This window comes from Hippoglossus stenolepis, chromosome 5 (genome assembly GCF_022539355.2).
Source record: "Hippoglossus stenolepis isolate QCI-W04-F060 chromosome 5, HSTE1.2, whole genome shotgun sequence".
In the NCBI taxonomy this organism is placed as follows: Eukaryota; Metazoa; Chordata; class Actinopteri; order Pleuronectiformes; family Pleuronectidae; genus Hippoglossus; species Hippoglossus stenolepis.
Window position 1 is genome coordinate 24,065,159 of NC_061487.1, and position 26,328 is coordinate 24,091,486.

At 44.2% G+C, this 26,328-nt stretch overlaps 1 protein-coding gene across 2 annotated transcripts in view; it reads left to right on the forward strand.

Annotated features, from left to right (window-relative positions):
* The first annotated feature begins 580 nt into the window (after positions 1-580).
* The window catches only part of ccnd2a (cyclin D2, a), a 146,552-nt gene continuing 120,804 nt past the window's right edge, over positions 581-26,328 (forward strand). The window contains exon 1 of one of the 2 annotated variants that reach the window (XM_035157618.2): positions 581-668. The gene's annotated coding sequence lies outside the window, so the exon portion shown is untranslated. Of the gene's footprint in view, positions 669-816; positions 871-26,328 lie in introns of those variants that run through there. The other variant, XM_035157619.2, reaches the window with a different exon arrangement.

Sequence of the window (26,328 nt, forward strand, 5' to 3'; positions counted from 1 at the left end):
CTCAATTGTGTTGTATTTGGCTGCAGCACTGTTTACCCCTGAAACTCCAGAAGTGTTTTGTGGACTCAAACACTTCACCCACCACCTCTATTGGCATAGTGGTGAGGAGATAGATGAGTGAAGATACATTTTTGGGTGGACTGTCCCTTTAAGGACAGAGGACATCCCACCTTGGTAAGTCTTACAGACATATTGTGATTTGTGAATATGCGCTATACAAATAAAATTTGATTGATTGATTGATTGATTGATTGGTTGATTGATTGATTGATTGATTGATTGATTGATTGATTGATTGATTGATTGAGTGGGAATGCAAGAAGAAACATTCTCCCTCTTCTAACTCAGTTTTCCCTCAAACTAGTTTTGAAAGGGCAACTTTCAAAGAAGATGCATATTATTATTATTATTTTTAAATCAGAGCAAAGCTGAATCTCTCGGGCTCCAACTCGCCTCCTTCTGTCTGCAGGAAGGCAGCGAAAAGCAGGAAACAGGATTTGAGACTCGGCCCAGTGACCGAGGTGAGGGGCGTGGCCTGAGCTCGACCGGGACCAATGAGAGTTCACGATGAAACTTTGTAAACAAGTCTCACACGCTGCTTTAAAGCTCCTCGGGTGCGGAAAGTCCGAGAAATGACGCAGGCTAACGACCCTCCGCTCCGAGAACAGGTGAGAAGCAGCTGGTTTCATCTGGACTGTGTGTGTGTAGCGTGTGTGCGTGTGTGTGTCCATGTTTGTGTGTGTCTGTGTGTGTGTGCGTGTGCTCTCGTGACTCGCAGTAGTAGTAGTAGTAGTAGTAGTAGTAGTAGTAGTCGAGCTTCTGCTAAACAGCTGTTGTGCAGTGAAACACGAGAAGGAGAACAACGTGCAGGTCTGTTTCTTCTCCTCACTTCAAAGTCCTCGCGCTGCTCGACGCTTTACTTTGTTTCAGCGGCTCGTGCGAAGACGTGTTGTCGAGTGACGTCGCCGCTTCGTAGTAAAAACGTCAAGTTGCCGTCGTGAGTAGAAACGAAACGTTTCCCTCCACAACTGTTCTGTTCGCCCGCTGCGGCTCTGTAACTTGTCGTTAAACTGTCCTCACATCTGTATCAGTCGGAGGATCCTCGTCGTCCCGTGCGGTGAACGCGTTCGAGGCAGTTGATCAGTTCACGAGACTTTAATTCAATTCCACAGAGTTTTTCAGGGTGTGGTGACGTGACTGAGGCTCAGAGCACCAAAACATCTCGTGTCTGCTGCTGCGTCTCCGAGCACTTCACTGCGTGGAGCCACAGGGACACTAGAGCTGGAGCATACAGATATAACAATGCTCATTAATGGATAGATAGATAGATAGATAGAAGGCTAATGCACAGTGAGGAAATATAAGACGTAATTGATCCACCTCAGATGTGTAACTCCTGTGTCTCTCTATACTTTATGCTCAACCAGTGAGATGTTAAAGCTGAGCAATAAAGTAACAGCAATAATTACAACAATATAAATAAATAAAGATTTTTTGGATTATTATTTTGATTAGATTTTTTTTTTTTAGGTCTTCTGCACAATGTTAATTAGCAACTCACAGTAGATAGATAAATAAAATGCTTATGCACAGTGAAGAGATAACACATAATTGATCTATACCTAAGATATGAAACCCATGTGTCTCTTTCTGCTTTTATGTGGTTTAACCTTTAAGATATTATCAAAATTGCAATATAACTTTCTTCAATAGCAATGAGGTCCAATGTAGATAAATGTTTATCTGAGATGCTCCGGACTTCCTGTGGTCTTCCTCCAGTCAGCCCCCAAGTAAAATGTCTGCAGAAAGTCCGGAGGAGCAGATGTGAGATTCACTGCCAGATTCACCACGAGCGAGTGGGTGTGTTGGTGACGTTTCAGAAACGCTATTGATGCAGCAATGAAAACAACAAAAAGAAAAACAAACATCTCCGGATTGAAAAAGCAGTGAAGACGTAGAACTCTGACCAAAGAGGGCAAGAGAGCTCGTGGGGATAAAGTGTTGTCAACAAAAAGACTTGATCTCCTCAGTGGATTTAACACGTTACTTCCTGCACAGCCAGTTGCCTGAATCCTGCAGAGATCTCTGTGTTGTTGTGAACTGCGTGGTTCATGTGTGAAAAGGCAACGTCCGGAGAAAGTCCGGATCCAATTCTGCAGACATCCTCCAGAGGTCATGGCTTTACTTGCATTGACTTGACTGACAGAGGTAGACAAGTTTCTGTTCATGTTTAAAAACGATATGTATCGATTATAAGGTGAATGCATTGTGTAAGCACGGTGAGGAAATATAACACGTAATTTATGTACCTCAGATTTGTGAAATGCTTTTAAGTGTTTGTCATTTTCTCCTCGTAAAAAATAGTTAAAAACCAGAATCTTCACCCATGAGCTTCTTTCTTTAAACTGAAAAATCAATAATGGTGTCACATTTATCGTTCGTTCTTTTATTATCGTTATTAAATTATCGTTATTGACCGATTTTTTGATACAATCTTGGTAGCTTAGAATAATGGAAATAACTTGATGGTTTTTAAACGCCACAAGCCTTTGGTTGATTTCTCTGAGTAATTCCAATGAGCCGGCTAATGGTGGAGCAGAGTTCATTGAAGAATCACTCAGCTCTGCCCAGTGACTGAAGGACAAATACCTGTTATTATCCAGCAGCCTGTGAATGTGTCAGTGGTGAGAAGTGGCACAAAATGCTCGAGACGTGAGACAGGAGGTAAAACACTGACAGGAGAAAGGGTCCAGTTCTGTTTTTGAAAGCTCCAATCATGTTCAATAACCTTGTTGACGACATTAACATTTCAGATTAGTGAGTGCACTGCTTGGAACTTCCTCCGTCTTACCCTCTCTCACAAACTCACTCCAACTTGGAGGCTCTTCTCTAAACGAGCGGCGGCTGCTGGTGTCGTCTCTGAGCTCCAGTGGTGCTGAAAGGGAACTGCAGCGAAGACGTGCTGCGTTCTGTCACCTACTGTTTTACTGTTGGTCGGAGCAGCCGGCTATAGGACACGAGAGTCTTCATTCAGAACGGATGTGGGCACAGCTTTCGTTGTGGAACGTCAACATCTGCACGCTCTGTGTTCCCTCAGCACGCCCACCTCGGCTGAGGGAGGGGGAGGAAGGGGGGAGGGAATGGCTTCCTGTCTGAATGGCTGCGACACTGAATCGGCTGAAGTGTTGGCAGAGGCTCAGGCCTGGCGGGTGGGGGGATATTGTACATGCAATGATTATTATCTTCACTGTTGTTTCTCTGCAACTCAGTTCTCTCTAGTACATTTGTGGTTTGGAGAGCTTGCTGGTCTATTTAATCTTGATCTGGTTTCTATTTTGAAGGAGGAATCTGTAGAAAAGCTGATAGATAGATGGATGCATAGACTGATTGATTGATTTGATTGATTGATAGATTGCACAATTAAAATTCAATAAACCAAGACAGATTAATTAAAGACCTAGCATGCAGGTTATATATGTTTGTCTCCAAAAGTCCTTTGAATAGCTGGTGGTGTTTTTGGTTGTGTCACGTTTGGCTTCTTGACGTTGTTTTGCATGTGGGAGGAATTTGTGTAAAACCTTAAAAACCATGAACAATAACTGATGTTGCAGCCAAATAGAAAAAAATTGTAGCTCAGTATTTCTAAGTATTTTTCTTGAAGTCATTAAGCTGGTGTGTGTGTGTGTGTGTGTGTGTGTGTGTGTGTGTGTGTGTGTGTGTGTGTGTGTGTGTGTGTGTGTGTGTGTGTGTGTGTGTGTGTGTGTGTGTGTGTGTGTGTGTGTGTGTGTGTGTGTGTGTGTGTGTGTGATTGAGAGCAGACAATACAATGTAAAACGAAACAAAAACACGTGTGAGGACAAAGTAAGAGAAAAATACTTCTACTACGTCATTAAAAAAAGATAAATGTCACAAAAGCAAATCTCATAAAAGGTTATAAAAAGAAGCAACAAAAAGATGCAGGGTCTTATTATCTTTAGCCCGGATGGACCATAGACGGTAAATAAAGATGGACGACGTGTCTCCCCTTCCTCCCACTATCTAGAAGCGAAGTAGCCCGGTGCTGCCATCTTGCTCCGGTGACGTCATTTGGAGTCGCGGTGGTGAACGTGGAGCGGAGCTACATCATCAAGGTCCCGCACGTGCTTGACTTATTACGAGGCAGCCTCAGCTTTAAGGATTTAAATACTTTGAGGTAAGAAATTGGTCGATCGGTGTCAGAATGTATTGAATGTACGAAGTATTTCAATATATAAAACAAAACATGATCAGATTTGGTCAGACATGTCAGAGACATCGTGTCATCGTCCCGTACGTCACTGATCAGCATCACGTGTGTCACAGTTGTGCCTCATTGGATGTTGACACTTCACTTCTTCAGAAAATCATCATCAGTAAAATGCACTTTCTCATCAGCAATCTCAAAAAGAAGAGGAGTGTTGTTTGTTTTCCTGTCGCTGTTGCAGATAACCACCTCACAGTTTCAGACGAAACACGCTGACGTCATCGCTTCCTCTCGCTCTGCCTACGCACCAACGTGGCTCATATCAGCTGTGACTGACAGACCGCAGTGTTTTGGTGGTTTTCTTTACAGTAAAGTCACGGTTGCAGTTGTGCTGAGAACAAACTGAGGCTTTGCCCGCGAGCGAGGATCAACTTTTCTCGACACGGTTCATGTAACATTAATACAGAACTGTACCACATGTGAAGATAAAAGAAACTGAATAAAACAACACGACTTCACATATTGAGGGAAACAAAAACAGAACAGTATTTATTCATGCATTCGGCATCTTTATGCATTTAATATGAGCAGAGGACAATAACGTGGTGGTGTACAATTTAAAACAAAAACATATGCACGGTTTTAGTCAAGTAAAGTCAAATTTAGAAGATACTAGAGCAATACTAGAAGATAATAACTAGTGCAATGATCAGATAAATAAACCAGATTAAATTATAGTTAAATAAACTAACTGACTTTGGGAGATTGTTGTTTGCATGATCCTTTTTAAATCGATCTAAAATAAAATCTGTAATAGTAAATAACATTTATTCTTTTTCCACCGGAAAGTTGAGGTCTCTGTCTTTTGCTTTTCTTACTCAAATTCGATGAATAAACATCTCAGACTTTTTAATTTTTTTAACTTATTCGTTAGTTGTTTTTCATTTATTATGATTTATATAATCATTTAGCTTAGGTTGTGCAGATTTTAGACACAATAAGCTTTTGAAGCTACTCAAAGAAATGACTCTATAATACCAGTGTAAGCATTTCTGTTGCTGCTTTCAAAGGGTTAAAAATATGATCAAAATAAATGAATGATGGACATTTACAGAATCATGTGATAATATTAGACTGAAGTAGAAACAATATAAAAAGGTATGTCTCTAGATTAGATTTATAATTAGAGAGTTAGAATGGAACGAGTTATGTCAGTGTGTCGTCTGCATAGCGGTGATACAGATTATTACATTTCCTAAAGATGAATTTCCCGGAAGAAGCATTTTGAGAGAAATTCGTTGAGAAAGGTTTCAGTTGTTGCAGCCGTTCTTTTATTTACATAATTTGGTTCTGTGGTGACGAGTGGCTTGAGAATTAAGCTTGAGGATAAATGACAACTTTTCTTGAATTATCCTATACACAGTTAATACTGTATTTGTCACTCCAAACTACATATGATGCAAATAAGTAAGAGTTTCCCCCCCCCCATTACCTAAACGTTTATATTTGGAAACGAAAGTGAAGCCTCAGTAACTTTACTATGTGGTGTTGTGCAAAGAACCTGCCCGTGAGACACAAAGAATACTGACAACCGTTAATAAAACATAAGTCGCTCCATGAGAGGAACTTCGAGACAAGGTTGAAAAATGAAACAGTTCTTTAATGGCTGAGTGCCGGCGTGTTTTCACTGGCGCAGCAGGAGGTGGAGGAGGCAGAGCAGTGTCATAAGCTGCTTTTACACATGCACGGCAACCATGAAGTTTTCTAGACACTTCACCTGGAGGAGCTGTGTGTGTGAACAGAAGTTTAAAGCAGCTGAACAAGACATTAAACGGACTTGATTGAGCCCGTGTTTGAAAACAGCGGGTTCTCGTCCGACTGGTGATTTGTCTGATGTCAGCTGGGATTAGCTGCAGCTCTGCTCCCACGACCCTCAAAGGATAAACAGGATAGATAATGGAAGGATGGAGGTTCTTGTGCAGAGGAGTCCCAGTGGGTGAGGTGTTAGTGTTGTTGATGCTCCTTTCTCGTTACCCAGGTGCCTTCCCTCACCTTTAACTTAATCTCCCGCAGTAAGTCGCAGTAAGTCGCAGCATGTCTCACACCGACAGTCTCCACATCTGTGAAAGGGCAACTCCGGACAATGTTCGGAGAATCCGTCCAAACAGCTGTGTTGTGTGTGTGCAGATGTGTCTACTTTAGAATTGGACCAGGCTCAACTATGGGACTCCGCAGCTGCTCTGCAGAAAGAACATCCGGGCTTGGCGATGCTGATTGTGCCAGCTCACATGCCGTCGGAACGCATATATTACAGCAAATTCTCATATCATGTTCCTGCTGTTGGTGCATTTTTTTGGTTGTTTTGTGCATGTGGAGCTTCATTAATGCATTCAGGAGTTTGTTGCACAGTCTCTGCATGAAAACACAAATATCAGAAAAATCTAATTTGAACAATTTCATCCACGTCAAGTGTGGATGGATTCGTGTCTGACTCAGCTGCTGTCGGCTGCTTTTCACCCAAAGAAGTGACAGCTTGGATTCTTCACATCCGTCACATACCGGCTACAGCACAGCTGCACATTTCTACAAACTGCTTGTGTTTACTGTAAGTCATAGCTTTGCATTATTAACAGAAGCACGTCGTGTGCCTTCTCCTGCTCGATGAGGCTTGTCGTGGCGTATTTCATGAAGAGATCAGTGAAGTAGAAACCTTTTTTATTTTTGTTTTTTGCAGTCATTGTGACAGAAACGTTTTTTTTTTTGCACAGCTGTTTCAAGGTGTGTCTCATCTCTTGAGGTTTGCCAGCTGCTGACGGTGGTGATGTAAATCCCCCCGAGTGCCTACGTCAGAGCACGTCAACTCATTTCCCAGAGGTGCAGAGGAGTGATGTCATGAAGTCGTCTGGGTCGCCTTTTTATCATATCAAGTTATCACCACAAGTTATCACCACTTCCTTTTACAACTTATCTTTCAAATTATGTCTGCGTTCGTTAAATCCAGTTGATACGCCACACACACACACACACACACACACACACACACACTTGTTTCTCCTGTATTTGTTATAATGTGTTTTTCCTCAGTGATCCTTTTGTGCGTCGCTGCTGAAGATGTGTCGTGGCTCTTGTTGTGTGTTTTTTTTCCTCACAGGAATGTTTCACTCACCGTTGCATGTGATAATCACACAACGCTTGAACAATGGTGACTTTTGACTGAATTGCAGTCGGAGCTGTAATGGACTAAGCGTCCCCTTGAGGGCCTTGTATTCACTGGCTTGTTCTCTTCATGACAGTGGGTGAAATTATTGTTGCCTTTTTTTTTTTTTTTAAATCCAGGGTTTGGCTCATAGATGGTAAAACTTTGACCTCTGGTGGTCAGAAGAAGCACCGCATCTAGAGCTATGCAACATGAATGGCAGTTGTGACGTCAGCGATCACATGTGTAATATGTACTTAGAGACACACACTGGCCATATGTCTGAATATCAGCAGAGTCTGTATCAGCCGGACGTGCAGCCCAACTTTATGAACTATAAGTAATTTGTTAATTAGTCATTCTAACGAGTAAAGATTCCATTCAAGAATGTAAATAGATATCACCAACACACACCAATTTTTTCTTTCATCGCATATTTTATGATAATAATAATAATAATAATAATAATAATATTTGACATTTCTGTAATCTCATATTGTTTTTCTAGGGAAACACACATTGTATATCCATTGTTCCTTTTCTATCTATCGATCTATCTATCTATCTATCTATCTATCGTATAGAGTCGTGGTATTAATTTCTGGTTCTGGCACAACTATCTACAGAAACACTTGCTATAATATGAATTCATATATAATACATAAATACATACAAAGCAATATATAATGCCCATAATACATATACTTTATATTACTATATTTCCTTCACATCTACTGTATCTCTCCATCCGTCCATTTGATTCTTTCACATCATGGATTGAATTTGTGCCGGAGGTGTTAAAAATATCAACCATATATTTTTGTCACATATTCTGATAACGGTAAAATGAAATGTGCAGAATTTGATGACAGCTTAGAAAACATGTATAGTTATACTTTGAGCTCTATGAAACTTGGCTTTGCCCTTCAAGGCTCCTGATCCTCACGGCTGCTGCTGTTGTCATTGCTCACCACTAGATGGCAGAAAAGTCACGCTGATGGAATCAGAAAGTGGGGCTTTAAAGGAACATTTAAAAAAAACACATTGTCTCACAGTGAATTGGTTTTTTTACACGAGGGAGCATCTGTCCACTTCAGTTAAAGGGCCGAACAAAAGAGTTTTTTTCTATAGAATATTTACAGTTGGGAATTCTTTGAAATGCTTGTAGTCTCTTATTGTTTTCTGTTACCTAACTTTGAGAAACATCAACTTATCTTTTTAAGTAAAGAAGCCAAAGTTTTTTAGAAGTAACCAAGCTTTACAAAACTTTTTAGGTGAATTAGACATTCTGAAACTGGCAAAGAATTGGGGTTCAATTCGTGAACTATCTGAAGTTTCAAAATATATCAAAACCTGATTGATCATAAATTGAAATCTCCAAATCAGTAGTCCTCACTATTTCTGTCAGATGATTGTTCCCACAGGGTTCCACACAAAATCAATAAATATCCTCAAAGGTCCTTGTCAGCGACGACAAATGTCTCACGCTAATGCAGCATTTTACCAAACCATGTACGGAGATATGTCATTTAAGCACGCAGATATATTTTTCTTTTTATATTCCAGTGCATGATTTACAACGCTGGTTTGTGTGGAAAAGCGGATCCAAGAAAAGTCAAGACGTTTTGAAAGCAGCAGCCAGCTAACATAGCCTTGACTGTCTGGCATTAACAATAGTAAACAGTGGTGCTGGGGATGTGCGAGGTGCAAAGTAAGAGCGGGGAAAAGCTCTAACACGCTAGCTGCCCCGCTTAGGCCTGATTCCCTTTGAAGTGGAGCTCCGTGGCCCTTTGTCGGCCCCCGTGACCCCAGAGTCTGACCTCAACTGTGGAAGTTTATACTGGGAGCAAAATCAATCTCCAGTGTGTTCCACAGAGAGGATGGATGTGGATTAGGTGGGAATGCGGTGTGTGTGTAAGGGTATGTATCTCGCATGTGCGAGAAACAGAGAGCACGACAGAGTGAACGAGAGAAACGGACGCCGATAAGAAGGCAAAAGACGCCAATTAAAGACAGAGGGCCTTATTCAGAATGGTCGCATACTGTAGGAAGGATGTAGTATTTTGAAACTCCACACATTTCCCCGAGTGAAGCCCCGTGGTGGGAAGAACTGAGCCGTATTGTTGCCGGGTGTTATTCCTTCATTTTGTGCACTGAATCTCCCTGTGTAATGCGGTGGATGGCTCAGGATGCTGCAGGAGTCACCTGGAGGTTAGCGGCCGTGTGCGAGCATGTGTGAGCGTCTCTGTGGCGTAATTTAATTGAAAGTAAACTTCCCCCTATATGAAGAGTTTCCAGTGAAAGGTGAACTTTGTATGGATTCGATGAACGGTCGTCTGAATCGGATAATTACATGTAATCAGTTAAAGACAGTTAGAGCCTAGAGGGGAAATAACTCTATCAAAGTTTTGCTCCCGAGTTTAAGATCAGCCTCAATTATGTCCCATCCACAGATATACATCACAGGAGCAGCTTACACACTTATACACACACACTATGGACTCACACATAAACACATCCACAGTCGCATCACTACACATGCATGGAGGTTTCTGTGTGTAAATTCACAGGAGGAGAAACAATCGTAGTTCCCTCTCAGGTCATCTCTGTGCGCTGGGTACCAGTCACCTCACAGCAAGAAGGTTCCCAGTTTGAATCCCAGCTTGGTCATAGCCTTTCTGTGTGGAGCTTTCATGTGCTCCCCATGTTTAAATATGTTTTCTCTGGGTAATCCCAGATATATTCATATATGTAGCGATATGCAGATTGAGGTAAGGTTAATTGGAAACTCTTGACCATAGGTGTGAAAGTGAGACCACCACAGGAAAACTTACTAGACAGTTATTGACAGATGTGGTTCTGTTATAATCTGTCCAGCTGTTCATACAGGTCGAACCACGTAAAGTTTTACTTGTGCTACACATCTATTAGTGTGTTTTTACATTTCAGATCTGTTTCCCTGTGTTTTATGCACGTAACCACAGCGATGGCGTGTTGGGATCGTCCACAAACGCGGGTGACCTGAAGGCTTCCTGTGCAGACCCACTCTGAGCACCGCTCTGTTAATGTGCAGCTCACGTTCGGCCTTCTGTGTTGACACAGTGTTACACAATGCAAGACATTAAAGGAAGGTGATTACGTGCACTAGGATCGTGTACGGTGCAGATACTGTAAACCAGAGTGGTTGTACACTGACCGTACAGTTCACACACCTGAGGAAATGTCCACGCTTGATTATGAGACAGCGTGAATTCACCGTTATCCAAATATTCATTCACTATGTGTGGATGTAAATGTTCTTCACTTCCCCGTATTGAAGAAATTGCTCTTTTTTCCTGGGATTAACTGCCCCTCCTCCAAATTCAAGACGAGTGACTCGCTATGTGAAGGCATGTGGCCCGATAACCTGCTTAATTACAACAAATAAATCCAGTAGATCGGGTAAAGGAATTGAGACACAGCTGAGGACATGTAAAGTTGTCTACATTTGGACGATGACATGTCCAAATGGCCTAATGCAAGTTTCTGCTGTCTGAGTTTGGTCAGTAGCCATGAATGTAATATAATCAATGAAAGCTATGAAAGTGAAAGCTCAGCTATTCTTCAAAAACAAAACTGAAGTCCATTGTGTCAGTGAAACGTCCCAATTCTTGGCTCCTGACTCCAGCGCCTCTTTGCTGTAATGCTTCGTAAATTATATTTTGTGGTGGAATTTTTACTTGCAAAGCTTTTCTCCGTCCTTTTAAAATTACAAAATACACAAGTCCTGATTGCAGCGGGGACTGGTCCATTTGGCTGTGCTGCCCGCTCGCTCCCAAATGACCCAGCTCTCCGACCTGGCCCGGCGACAAGCAAATGGTGTGATGCGCCCGCCAGCTTCTCCTCCCGGCCATTAGGTGCCATACGACTGCCTCTCTCCGTCTGAAAGTCCTGTAAACAAACGAGCCAGCTGTCGCCCGCCGGACTGTGAGAGAAGACCCCAACCCCGATCCCTCGCTTCCATTCTCCATTCTCCATTCTCCAGTCCCAACCCATAAATTGGCTCAATCCTGCACAGTGCATAATGATGTCAAAACTGTGCCCCTCCAGCGCACACATGTGCACTTTATCCTCCGCCGTGGCTGGCGCTAGCCCCGCGCTCGCTAATTTACAGTAACTCACTATCCCAGCCCCTTTTCCTGGAAAGTGGGGCAAAGGTCACCAAAGCTTTATGTGACTCTGGTGTGCATCCTTGTGTGTTTATTAGCGTCTGCGTGCATGTGTGTGACGTGTGAAAGAGAGGGGAGAAGAAGAAGTGTGTGTGAGGTATAAGTGGGGCAGAGCGCCCCGTGGAAGGGGACCCCGATAGGCCCCAGAATTCCCCCGAGCAGCACCCAGCATGGAGGAACAACTATGGCCTTTGTTGGTCACCCCGTGGATCTCACACACAGTTAATATAGACTTTTCCCACTGACTCTGCCAAGAGTCTGAAGTCATTTAATGAAGTGGCGGCTGAGTTTAGAAGGAGCCAGTGTGCTCACTGCTTGCGCTGACAGAATGGAAAATGTCTGTGTTATGCAGCGAACAGCGAGTGACAAGAGGAGTGTGTTCTGATGCTCACCTCTGCACACACACACACACACACACACTCACACTCACACTCACACTCACACACACTCTCACACACACTCTCACACGCAGATGCATTAGGGACAGTCGGAGGCGTCGCGAGGAGAGACGGGCGATCATACAATTTCACACATGCATTTCTCCTACATGGTTGCGGCTCATTCATTCAGGGACACGTCACTGATTCGGACAGGTTTGTAATCAGCTATGATTGGCTCTAACAATAACAGCGTCCCCTGCTGAACTCGCCACTTCAATGTTAAATTGGCTTTTGGTTTCTGTTTTGTCTCTGTGAGTCTGAATGTTTCTGAATGCATTAAGTGGGACCCTCTGGCAAACACGATTTCTCAAGGCCTGAACTCGGCATACTTGTGCCACTCATGTACTGAAAATGAGACAGTCTAATTGTCCCGCAAATTCTTTGTTGATGTCTCTTTGTTTGGTTCATTTATCAGAGCAAAACCTCACCTTTCATGTCCATTTTCACGGCTGTCTATTTATCCACTTCGGCCGTGAATGGACAGTATCTCTGTATGTATTTGGTCGCACTTCTATTCAAGTCCCTGTCTTTTCATCTCATCTATGGACAGATTGCAGTCTGTTTTGGTGTCCTATTGTGCAGCTGTCAGTTATTTTCAAAACACTGGAGTGTCATTTGCCTCAGATTCCATCCCTTTCAATTCTCGCTTCTTTTCTATGGCTCCACTCGCGTACGTCTCATTGAGTGTGCATCAGCGGGCAGATTCATTCTTCTCTCCCTCCAAAAGCACATTTCTTTTTTTTTCTTTTTTTTTTCATAGCGGCCATAAGCCTCCTTTTTAAATCCACAGACAATGTGTTTTTGTCCATCCTCCTCCATCCTTTTCAGCGGAGAGTGCAGGGATTCTCCGTCTCCCTCGCTCACTCTCACTCTCTCTCTCTCCCCGTCTGAGGGCATCTGCGGGGACCCCTGAGTGTGGTGCTTCTCTCGAATCTCAATTGTCCGTCTGTAATGAACCATGATGAAAGATAACAGAATGAAATGTAATAATTCAAGCGGGCCTCGCTGAGGAGCACGTGGCTAGCGGTTGGCCCCGGTCGTGATAGCCTCCTGCTCGGCTCCCCGGAACAATGCGCCGGCCCTGCCAGCACCACTCGCCCTGCTCTGGTCCAGCAGTCTTGTTGTTCTGTCCTCCCGCTGCTATTCAGAGTCACTTAACGATGGAAGGCTGTCTGTGATCACTGACATGCCAGAGCATCTCTTTGGGAAACAAGGCAAACTGTCTCCCCGGACTCGCTGTCTTCTCGGAATTCCTTCATTCTTTAGCCCTCACCTCCTGTTTTATATGTTTGGGCCGTCTTGTCGGGCTTTTGACCCGTAGTTGAGTTTGTCAGATGAAGCTGAACAGTGTCAACATCGTGTCGCTGCATAATGTTCCCCCTCTCTTTTGTCAATTGTGCTAATTGTCTTTCTTTATCTGCTACTTTTCATGATGGTTCCGAGAAGACGGGGATCTTTCATGTCTTTTTTTTTTTTTATTCACACCAGGGAAAGTTGGAAGAACAAAGTTATTTACCCTGTTTCATATTCACACAGTACCACACACCTTGGAACTGTGCGCTGAGCTGCTTAAACTTGCTAATGGGCATTTTATCCAGAGCTGTTTTTCATTCCTGTCACACTGTTGCATGCAGCACTCATGACGTTATCTCCCTCGTGGAGAGGAGAACTGACACGTAACGAAAAACAAAATCCTGTTGCACCTGTCGGGGATAAAAATTCCTCTATTGTTTGCAAACACAACTCAGAAACTGCACTGACTACCGAGATAAACCACGCACTGTCTTCCAAAACAGATAAAGTAAAACAGGATGCCACTCTGCTGAAATCCATGTTTGACAACAAAGACCTAAAGTGGATAAACCTGCAAAACACAGAATTATAGATCTGATGGTCAAGTATTTGTTCTGAAAGACTGTGTTTTTTGTTGAGTGCACATAAATAATCACAATATCAGTGTCCATAGCAGTATCTGTTAATACCCTGTTCCCTTTTTCTAAGTTCATATTTCAACAAGAACAAGATGACCTCCTTAACTTCTGTCAGTTTCCCTGATTAATTCACTTCATCTATTTGAAAGCTTGTACTTTCTTTCAACATCGGTAATCAAGGAATTCAAACTCATGAGAAATGCTAAGAATTTACTCCATGACACAGCCTGTAACTTAACCTTGGAAAAACTAAGTATAGAATCCTAAAAGACCCAGACTATTCAGCATAGTGTTTGATCGAAGGAGAACATGTACCTGATTTGAGTTAAATCATCTGTCAGCTCGTCTGCTTTAGGTCTGTTCTGTCCTGTGACATGTTATGAGGCGTGGATGTTGGTGGTGGAAGATGTCAGTGGAGACGAGGAGGGTGAGGGCAACGAACAGAGGCTCAATTTATGCTCCAGACAGGCAGCTTGGGGTTTGGAGTGTGTGTGTGTGTGTGTGTGTGTGTGTGTGTGTGTGTGTGTGTGTGTGTGTGTGTGTGTGTGTGTGTGTGTGTGTGTGTGTGTGTGTGTGTGTGTGTGTGTGTGTGTGTGTGTGTGTGTGTGTGTGTGTGTGTGTGTGTGTGTGTGTGTGTGTGTGTGTGTGTGTGTGTGTGTGTGTGTGTGTTCATACTGGTGATGTGTATAAGCCTGTGTGCGTGTTGCCCTTCTTAAATATACCCATGCTAGTTTTTAAGGAGGAAAAAACACAAGAGTGCGATGGAAATGATCTTTTCCACAAAACCATAATAAGTGACCTTATTGTTTTGACCATGTCCTGAAATGTTTGAAACTTTTGACCCCTCTGTCTGTGGTGGTAGAGGCGGCTGAAGGACACCAAGAAGTCACATGGGTCCTTGCATGGAACATCATTTTCCTCACTTAAGCTGCATTTATACTTCTTTGTCCAGGGGTTATTCCAGACTTTACTGTGGCTGCAGGAACTACAGTTAACGCAGAACTCTGCACAATCGTGAATGATACATCTGTCTGGTATTGCGGGGGTTGCAATCAAAAGGTGAAATCCAATGCCGAACTAAAAGTCAAAACTCTGGACGGGATTTTATTTTTCGGGCCCAGTTGATGTCAAGGATCTGAGAAGAGAGATGCATGAGTTTGAAATTTAGAATAATGGCAGACCGGCTCATGAACCTTAAACCTGACGTGTTCTTCTTTCTTCTACTCTAGTTTTTTGTCGACGTAAAAGTTCTGCTCCCGAAGCTCCTGAAACACATGAAGCTCCTGAATCATCCCGTCAGTAGTTCAACTGATATTTTTGGGGAATCTTGATGTCACGTATAGGTGTAATGCAAATGTCTGGTACCAATCACGACTAGTGTGGCCCCAAACAAAGCCAGGTGACGTGAGAGCAGAGCAACTTTTCCCACACACACAGACTGGGCTTTTCTGGGATGGGGGGGCCTTAAAGAGACAGAAGCTAAAACCAAACCTTTCTGACAGAGGCTGAAAAGACGAGCTGCAGCAATGGGCAGTGGGATGTCAGTTTTTTAAGTAACATCCTAACTTAAAATTATGAACCTGGGTATATATGTCTCCTTCAACACGTTGGTAACACTCCAGTCTTGCTCTTGTACTACATTAAATGAGAATAAAGAGGATTTAATTGTGGATTAGGACTCATGTAAAGGTGCATTTGACAGACAGTAAAGACAGTATAAGTATAAACATAGTTTATATGTAAAATCAAAGGGTATTAAAGAAGCACTGTAATATGCAATGTTGCATATTAGAGCATGAGGGCAAGTATTGTTAACAGTTGGTCTTTGTCACAGAGGGAGAGCTGCCAACTTGGCTCACGCCCTCGTGTGGATGCTGCAGTTGTTTATCCAGATTCTGTGATAATGTACAGTGAGCTAATGTGAGTCGGTGGCAGGGTCAACTGAGCATTTTGTGTGTGTGTGTGTGTGTGTGTGTGTGTGTGTGTGTGTGTGTGTGTGTGTGTGTGTGTGTGTGTGTGTGTGTGTGTGTGTGTGTGTGTGTGTGTGTGTGTGTGTGTGTGTGTGTGTGTGTGTGTGTGTGTGTGTGTGTGTGTGTTGTCTGGAGGAGGTCAGGAGCACCACCTCAGCTGGAACGTTGTGTTGCCTAACGCGACACAACACAGCCTTTCGAGAGGTGGACAGAGAGCGAAGAAAGATGAAAACAGAATGAAAGAGAGTCTTACTGTAAGCGTGCTTCGAGTGTGCCAGTTCACCAGTTTGGTGGTCTTCCTCTGAAGGTTGTTAATTAGTGCAGAATGTAGACTACAGTTCCACTGCCAGCGCTGATGAAAAGAGGAAAGGGAGAGCGCGAGAGGGAAAACTGTACGGCTGCCAAGAAAGAGGAATTTGTGATAGGTCGAGAGTGGTTCCAAATGCTGGAGCAAGGCATGGGGACTACCAGAGTTTCTTGCCTCCTGACCCGCGTGTTTGAGACTCGGAGTCAGACGCAGCAGCACAATGAGCAACTGTGGACAAGAGAAATTACAATGTCTGTACGTGAGGGGAGAAGTTGATTTGATTTTCAACTTTATATAAGTATACAAGTGTTTGTTCCTACCGCGGTGACACTGTTGCTCGAGATCCAGTGTGGTGTGTCGACTCGTGAGATACAGACCCCAGAGCTTAATGTACATTACACAGCGCAAAAAGGAGGTGAAAGTGTGTAAATTTAGAGGCGACTGAAGCTGCTTAGGGGGGAAACGGGGAAAGCCCACACAAACTGGTGTGCTGGCCACACATCTATCCCGCTCTCACACAATAGAGGCATCAGCTCTCCCTCGCTTCGAGGCTTTGCCCAAGGAAATGAATGTTTACTCTTCTTATTTGATGGTTCCTTTTTTTGTGTTGTTGAGGTATGAAGCCGTGCAGGAGGACGTTCAAAGGGCCTCGAATCCTTCCGAAGATATTGCTCTATGCACTGGATTGAGCTTGCGCTGCTCTTTGAGGTGTTGTTTAGCACAAACATATAATAAATGCTGTATAGGTTAAGTCAGGTGCCTGCTCAGTGAACCCTAACTCTACTCGGCTTCATCAGAGCCATTCACACACAACAACGTTCGCACCAGCTTCTCAAAGTTGCAGTTCAAAGGTTGCTTTGCAGACATGCACTGAACTCCCGGTATTCTCCTGAGATTCTCACATGCAACACCTGCAAAACAAAACAAAAACTAAAAGATGCCGTACATGAAGAAGACACCGACAAAGATGTCATGAGAGCTTTTGGTGATAAGGCCCAACGCCGGTGTCCATGTGCTGTAAAAGAAAACAAGTGATCATCCTGCCTCCTTTTGTTGAGCGGAGAATCATCTGCTCTGTTGTTCATGTGTGAAACTTAAACTCCGGAGAAAGTCTGGACCCAATTTTGCGGACATCCTGCAGCGTTCATGTCTGAAAAGGGCTTTAGAATAACCACACTCAAAAACCACAAAGCCATCATTCCTATATAGGCAGGACTGTACACTACATACACATTGCAATGGCTTCACATGTGAAGACTGGCCGTGGTGTGTGTGTGTGTGTGTACTGTATGAGAAACAAAGAAAGGTCACTATCCAAACGCACCAGTGTGTCCCTCCAGTAATTCACCCAATCACACTCCACACACCCCACCACACCTCGTTCAGCAGAGTACATGATCCTGGGAATGGGAGAGGTTGGATGGAAAACACCATTATGTCATCCCAGTTGCACCCTCCTCGACTGGCCACACTGTGGTGCTTTGTGTGCAGCTAACAGAGGAGCAGGGAGGATGGATGAACCAGTGGACGCCTCACACATTTATCATACAGCGATGTACAGCTGCAACTTACAGAACTAATTGATTCTTTAATTATAGGCAAATGTTTTCGCACTTATTTATAACTTTATCAAAGACGTTCAAGGGCTGCTGGTGCAATTTAATCTGTTTTGTCCAACTAGCATTCAAAACCTATATATATGTGACTAATAAGGAGAAATATAACAATACCGCATTTATTTTGAAGCCGTAACAAACATCTCTTTTGTGTATTTTCTTGATAATGATCAGAAGTGGTGGATAATAGATTAATTTGCAATCAGCTACCCATTGATATATTAGTTTAGAAACTTCCAGCACGACAGAACTGCAGTTAAAAACTCCAAAGTGTATAAAAAAAAAAACTGCATTGATTGCATGTTGGATTGTATTACTGCTACAGGACCTTGTAATAATTTCCCATCTCTCCCTCTCACTCAGTCTTTCTCTCTCTGGTCTGCCTCCTAACATCTGCTCCCAGCCAGCCACCTGTCTGCTGTCAAATGCAATATTAATGTACGCCATACACTTGTTAATTATTTCCCCTGAATGTAGTCATGTCAAGCCGAATATGCATAACAGAACTGTAAAGAACCATTTTATTAGAGGTGATCACTCTCCCTCCTCTCTCCCTCCTCGCTTTCTTTCTCTCTGTCCAAAATGCCGTTTCTCAGGTCTTTCTATCCACTGAAGTGTGTGTGTGTGTGTGTGTGTGTGTGTGTGTGTGTGTGTGTGTGTGTGTGTGTGTGTGTGTGTGTGTGTGTGTGTGTGTGTGTGTGTGTGTGTGTGTGTGTGTGTGTGTGTGTGTGTGTGTCTGAGCTCAGCGTGCCTCCATACACCAACCAGAGCTTGTTTCCCAGGAGACACACAACTGCGTGTGCTGGGAGGGTGGCAGAGGGATGGCCGGGGGAATGGAGGGGAATGGGGTGATAGAGGGGTGGCATGTTGAACGGAAAGGGAGCGGGGATGGGTGGTGGTGGGGGGGGGTTACTGTTGAGGGGTGAAGTAATGAGAGGTGTTGTGGGAGGGGAGCTGCGGAGGGGGTGGTGGCAGCAAAGCGAGGCCAGGCCAGGCGGGTGGCATGGCAGTGGGGCCTCCTTGTGTCCTGGTCCCCCTTGTCCCTCCTGGTCCCTTTTGCGGACAGCATCTGCAGCCTGCTTTACATGCAAAACACACCCTGCAGAGAGGGCGTCTACACATGGGGCTAAGGGGGCCAGAAGAAAAGCATTCCTGAGGCAGCGCTGGGAGAGGAGGGAGGTGGGTCTCTTCAACAGCCTCTCTCGACCAGTGTCTCTCCCAGATGAAGCCATGGGGGGATGCAGTAATGAGGGATGAGAGGATAAATTCACCGCAGATTATTTTTGTGCTTCGGATCGGTCTCGAGCTCATTTCCATACACGGTTAATGCCATTGTTTTGTAACTGACAAGAGCTCAGTTTCATTTACACAAGACCTGACACCATCAACCCAACACCACAGTCATGAAATGATGATGTTTCCCTTGTTCAGCCCCGAGAACAAGCGTCTGTGAACGAGCGCAAACGAAGGAGTACAGTCGGTTTTGAATATTTGAGTAAAATATGCCTCTGTGAAGGTATTTTTCTCATCGTATCTTTAATTTTAGAAAGTAAAACACACGAAACTCAAGTAGCAACTGACTTTCTGCCCAGATTCTAATGTTTTCCACCTCTTGCTCTTGACCTCTCTCATAACGTCTCCCTGAAGGCTGCTGCACACTAGAGGATAATCAGGCCGATTTTTAGACCCGATTTGCCCCTTCCGACGATCGCGGGGGTTGTCCCCAATTTGAGGTCAATCAGTGCCGATTATCTGCCCTAATAATCCTGAAGTGTTTGTTATTAACGATAATCGGCTCCGACAGAAACACACAATAGCCAATAAGAGTTAGCTGACCTGGAAGAAGATTCTCGTGAGTTTCTGTGAGATCTCAAGTCTCTGGAATCACCACCGTGAAATAATTTCCTCCAAACGGCGAGTGTGTGTGGTCTGAACGTTCTGGCTACATCATCTAGTGTGCGTGTTCTGACGATTGTAGATTTAAAAATAGGTTAAATCTGTCATAATGTCTTTTTCTCCCACGTTTTTTAAAATAAGTTAACAGTTGGAAACCCTCTCGTGTGGAGCGGCCTTTACCAGAAGTCAAAGTTGTCCCTTCGCAGTTGTTCCCTGTGCTGGCATTTTGTCGTCCTATTGTCAATAGAGGGGAAAAAACAATGGAGAACTGGGATCTAAAACTTTATTCCATCAAGGCTTTCTCTTTTTCCTTTTTCCTTCGATTATGCGTAGTCTGAAGTCACCGAGCTGCCCCGAACAATGTCTCCAACACTAACCAGATGTCACGGCATGTGAGTCATCTCATGCAGAGGACAGTGTGTGTGTGTGGGGGTTTCTGCGTGCGTGTGTGTCCTTCCCTCGGGGGAATGCCACCAGCCAAGAAAAGCAGGCCCATGCATATACTCCGTGTCCACACACCTGATATTTGCTGTTAATATTTTGCCATAATAGCCCTGTAACAACACAGCACTGTGTCGCATGTCATTTCAGGTTAGGTCACCGTTTGCCAGACAGTGTCTTTTAGAGGCATTAGAGAGAAAATACCACAGAGACAGTTTAAGGCTAATGTCTCACAGGCATGGTAGTCAGAGCCGGACTGTCATTTTCTGCCTGGCTTTCTCCAGAGTCAGTCTGAGGTCACAAAATGTCTTGGCTAAATCTACTCCGCCAATGACTGAGGAGAGGGATAATTGACTCATTGTTGGGATTTAGGATACTCCAGTGACATTTCGTGGCGTTTCATCTGATGTTGGATAGGTTGTCTGTCTTTGTCAGCGCTGACGGGAAAATGAGAAAGTAAATTTAAAAATGTGGTTCTGGTGCCACTTGTCTCCGTCAGTCCATCCCTTCGCCGTGAGATGCCCTTTTATCTCGGGGTTTATTCGGAAGACTCGCAGCAGATGTCTTTATTACAGTGCTACTTCGCCGTATTATCCTCTGAGACAGATAATTGTTTGATCTGTCGCTGTGCTACAGGCAGAGCAGGAAAAGTGAGTTCATCAAAATGGAGCTGGTCGTGTTTTCACTCTTTCCTCACATCAATCTTCGTTTGTGTCTGTGGCCTTAAATCCCTCCATATTTAGGTGTATGAAATGAGTGTGGCAACGTGACTCTCAGGCACATAGTCCTCATCATTGATAGTATTAAAAACTCTTCTTGTGTTCCACCAGAACTCTGTATTGAAACCTAATGATCAGCAACAAGCGACTATGTTGGTCCATTTCCAAATTGTCCACCTCCTCCCCTGTGACCATCAGCGTTTGTCCTCTACATTCCCACAGAAGGAAGCTTCCTCTTTCTTTTCAATCCTGCTGCAGAAGTGAATTGTGTAAGATTGCTCTCTTTGTGTAACCAGTGTGTGCAATAATAAACTGAGGAAATGAGTGCTATTGCCTCACTTAATGTTAACATTATACATATCAGGAGGTAGATTGGCCCCCGGCTCAGGTTTCAAAGCACAGGCCGTCACGAGCAGTAGTTTATGGGAGAGATGAATGAGCTGTTTCCATGCCATTATGTCAATCAAACCAGAGTTTGACCCCCATCTAGAAGAATAAGTCCTTTCATTCGCGGGAGTGGAAATTGTCTCAGTGATTTCCTTGACTGAATACATACAGAAAGACTCTGTAAAAAAGAATTACCCAGGACAGGAGTAAGGAATGAGCTGTAAGTCAATCAACATGTTTGACCTGCATGAAAATACAACGGGTTGCTGCAGCTCTCTCTCTCTCTCTCTCTCTCTCTCTCTCTCTCTCTCTCTCTCTCTCTCTCTCTACTGTAAAACAAACCTATGACACATGAAGTCACGCACAAAAAAACTTCTGCTACAGAAGTAATGCCGAGTGTATTCTTGACATCGTGCACATTTGAGCGCCACCTTCAGATGTCTTTCCAGACGTTTTGCACCAAGGTTATGTTCTCAGCCCTGAATGTTTTGTTGGTTGGTGGATTTGTTTGTTTGTTTGTTTGTTCGTGAGCAACAGTACACAAAAAAACAACTGAACAGATTTCCACACAACTTATTGAAAGGATGCGGTATGAGTCAGGGAACAGGGGGTGAATTCTGGAGTTTGTTTGTCTCTCTCACTTTCCGTAACATTGCGAGTTCTTCAACATTTTTACCGTTTTCCCAGAGAGTTGAATTGAAGGGGGCTGTTGGGCCTCGGCGAAGGTTGACGCTCCATTTGGTGCCATTTGAGTTTTCTTAAGAGATTGTGCGCAGATGCAAAGGCTGTGACTGGGACAGTAAGGGGAAATTAATTTTTTTTTTACACAGTTTATACATGAAATTGCAACATACGTTTGTGTAACATTAATTGTGCTGCACAAACCCCAGACTTTAAGCATTCTACCGCCAGAGCCTTTTAACTCTTTGTCTCAAGAAGCTGCTGGGAGACCACAGGAGCGGTATAGGTGCTGCAGCTGGGACTGGTGGGTCGACTGGCTGATTGAATAACTGGCGGCCTGGTCCACTGCTCTGTGCCAAAAGAGGAACTCCAGGAATCATCTTTTGTGTCATCCTCCAGCACATACCTCACATGCTTGCACACTAGAAAAGGAAAAAGCCTGCATTACTCCTCTTAGCTGCTGAATCTTCACCAGTTTATTTCACTACAGACTTTGTTTGTCCTCTCTCGTCTCTTCTCGCGGCAGTAAAGGAAACCTCTGTCATTCCCAGTTCCAGATGTTTAAGTTGCTGTGACTGCAAGAGGCGAAACCATTGTATAATTAAAAACGTACACAATTAAGATCCGGTTTTAAGACTGGTTCTAATCTTAGCTGGATGCCTCTGTCGGCCGCCCAGAGACTGAGCTTTATGGTGTTGTTGCGGGGCGAGCGCATGGTCGACTGTGTGGCGACTTCAAACGGAAACTCCTGTAAAATAATCTTCCCTTTAAAAGGAGATGTTTTACTTTGCTGTTTTGGAATTTGTGCACTTCACAATCTTTTTAGTATTCACACCCCCAACCGGAATGCTGTGTGTGTGTGTGTGTGTGTGTGTTGGTTTGGATGCATGTACGCAGCAGGCAGATATACTTGTTTACCCGCTTATGTTTTTGCGTGCACGCTCGTCTGTGTGGCGGGGGGGGGGGCGCATCTTTATGTGTATGCAACAGAAAAGGCTCCAGAAAATTCATATGCATCTTATTAATTTCGATGACCACACCCCCATAGCCTGGAAACAAACAAACACCAATAAAAAACAATCAAATTCCAGTGAGATTCTTGAATGGTGCCGTGTCTTAAATGAACAACAGAACCCGGTTGTTCATGTATTACCCCGACGTCATTTGGTTACTGTATGGTGGTTTACATTAAACGTTTGCCTTGAGTTTGTTCTTTGAGAGAAAGCTGTATTTCCATTGCAGCTAGTAATTGCAGGTCTTCTGTACCAGTGCAGATGTAGCTGCTTAAAGTCCCTTTCCATTGCCGCCATTGTGCTCGTTTCTCTGCAATAGCTGAGCTGCATTTTCCAGCGTCGCATGTGTGGTGGCCCACAACGCGCTCACGTGAACCACCCGTACCTTCGTCTACATTCATGTTCTGGGAAATGGGAGGCTTTCTCTTCTGCTAAAAGTGAGCTTTATTTTAACCCGATATCTTCCTCGAACTCAACCGAAACCTTACACGATATCGCTCTTCTTTTCTCTCCGTGTGCTAAGCTTCAACAGCTCTCCCTTGTTTACAGTTGTCCAAAATAGTTTGTCTCTTTTTATCCTCCTCCCTTTTAAGTCACACTTCTCTGACACCAAAGACAAGATGGAAGCCACAAGTGTTCTCTCCCCTGTAATTTTCCATGTCTCCCTGAGCTCAGAGCATGAGCAGATGGAGATGCAGCTCCCTGTCCATATGTGTGCATGTATTTCTGCGAGTGTGTGTGTGTGTGTTATGAAATACATTTATACAATCATGCTCTGAATCTCTACTCTGTGCACTCTCGATTTCCTACGCCCCGCTCAGTTCCTTTTTGTTGGTGCACCCCCCCCATGTCATTGTGCAATGCAGCAACCACTGTTCACCAAAATCTCAGAGCCTGAGATGAACTTGAACACCACTGGCGGCAATTCCTCATCCTCATCCAGCCACACACTTCCTCCCCTGTCCCCACCCACCAAATCCTCCCCAGCTTTGGTCAGGGGGACCTGGCTGGTGATCCCTATGTCATCCCTCCTACACCGAGAAGACAGAAACATTCCCTGATCCCCTCACAGCCACACACACACACACACACACACACACACACACTAACACACACACACCAACACACACACCAACACACACACACCACCCCCAAGCCAGACATCCCTGTCTTGTCCCAGCTAGCTAGCGGCTGCAGAGCGAGGGAACAGGAGGCCCCACCACTGGGCCAGCTGTTCCAGACTCCCTTGCCGCCCTGGGCCCCACATTCCCTCATTCAAGGGAGCTTTGTAGTTCTGACATCTTGGAACAGTTGAGCAGCTCAGCTTCTAATGCTGCTGTAATGGTGAGAGAGAGGGAGAGACCGAGAGAGGGAGGGAGGGCAGGAAAAAGAAAGAGAATGAGACGGGCTTTATGTGTGCTCGCTTGTTACGCTCAATCTCTCCACTGCTCCCCTCCCTCTATCCCTTCAGCCCCCTCATCTTGAATCCCTTTACTGTACTTTACCACGGACTAGGCTTGGGTGTTTTGATTACATCCTATAGACCAGTGTATTTTAACATGCTGCCTTGTATCTGCAGTGTACTCAGTCTCGTGAATGATGCCATAACACTATAATATTCTTAAATGTTCCGTCCTGTATCGTTATGCTGCGATCTATCTGTTTACTGAAGTAACCCACGTTGTGGTGCGCTGTGTTTGTACCAAGTACCTCCTGCTCCTGCTCGACTCCTGCTTGGATCACTGATGAGTGTAATTACAATGCGATGAATGTGCTCTGCTGTGTGACTAGTATCTGTGCCAGGTACTGCGACCCTCCACTATTGTGCTGTTAGCTGGAATGTATTGCTCTCTACTGTGACTCCTCTCTGCCTTCGTCTCCGCCACGAGGTTCCACTCTCAGTCCAGCTGCCAATTTCAACAGAGAGATGCCCGTGGCTCACGCAGCACTCCAGCTCAGTTAGATAGAGTTTAGGAGGAAAATATGATAAAAAGGGACTTTTCTCTGCTGTTTGTTTCATGCGTATCAACCGCGATGTGTTAATCGAATGTCGCCCCATTGAGGGATTGTTATCTTATAAAGTTAAACAACCTCCAACAACAGCCCCGAAGTCTGCTGCTGAATCAGTAATGACTTTCTCTCATTTTCTTAAGCCTTAGAATTGGCATTAAGTTCAGTATCGTCGCTGAGTGCCAGCGCTTGAAAGCAGTTAACTGCGTGTGCTCATCTTTGTTTTGGCAGACAACACCTCTCACCTGCCAACAGCGTGCCGCTCTTGTTTGCAGTTAAATGCTTTTTGTGTTCCTTTTTATGCGCCTTCCTTCCCAGAGCTATCTCTGTCACATGCTATAATATGGACGATTGGCATTGTTCCACCTTCAGTTTTAACTCGCTGAACTCCAGGACTTTTGCCAGCCTTGCACTTTGCATGGCCCCATTTCTACCTCAATGACATGCCATTCAGGAAAAGGCCAGTTTTTTTTATGGGGTAATCAAGAAGGTTTATCTGAGGTTATGGAATTGCAGATCTCAAGACCGGACTAATTGCTCTCTCCACTCCCTTGTCACAGTGGAAGGGCTATTTGCTCAGGCCACTTATCCGCCGCAATCAGTTCAAGTCACTTTTGCTCCACAGAAAACTTCATGGGAAACTCGATGTGATCGGGTGCCAGGAGAGGTTTAAAAATCCCACCCTGAAACAGTGCAGCCAATTTGAGCATGTGCGCGCCTACACGTGTGCACAGACGCCGGTATTTGTGCATCTCTGCACGATTACACATTTTCCTGTCTTTCATTCGGCAAAGACGTGCGGGGAAAATAATGGGTTCCGCTCATGATTCCATTAAAAAAAAAAAAGAAAATCTCCATTTGCAACAAACAAACTGGGCTCTTAGCTTGAAGGAACCCTCTGGTCAATGACATGCAGACCTTTTAAATTCCTCAAAGTACAGCTCCCTCAATAGTCTCACTGATGCAGCTTTCCTACGCAGATAATTTTTATCATTTTTCTGCCTCATTCCACTGTCCTGCGGATGCATTACACACACACACACACACAGACACACACACAATGAATATCCTCTTGTTTGAATTCCGTTAGCAGCAGAAAAAAGGCTGCCTGTATATGAGAGAAACAGATGTATAAATAGAGAGAAGGATCCAGGGTGAAAGATGTTTTGTTTCTGCATGCAGTACCTCGCGCTGACCTTAAGATGGAACTGCTGCATTCATTTTAATGCTTCCCCCACCATTCTGTTGTGGAGCTCACATGCCACAGTGAGGGTAAGAACCCTATAAGTGC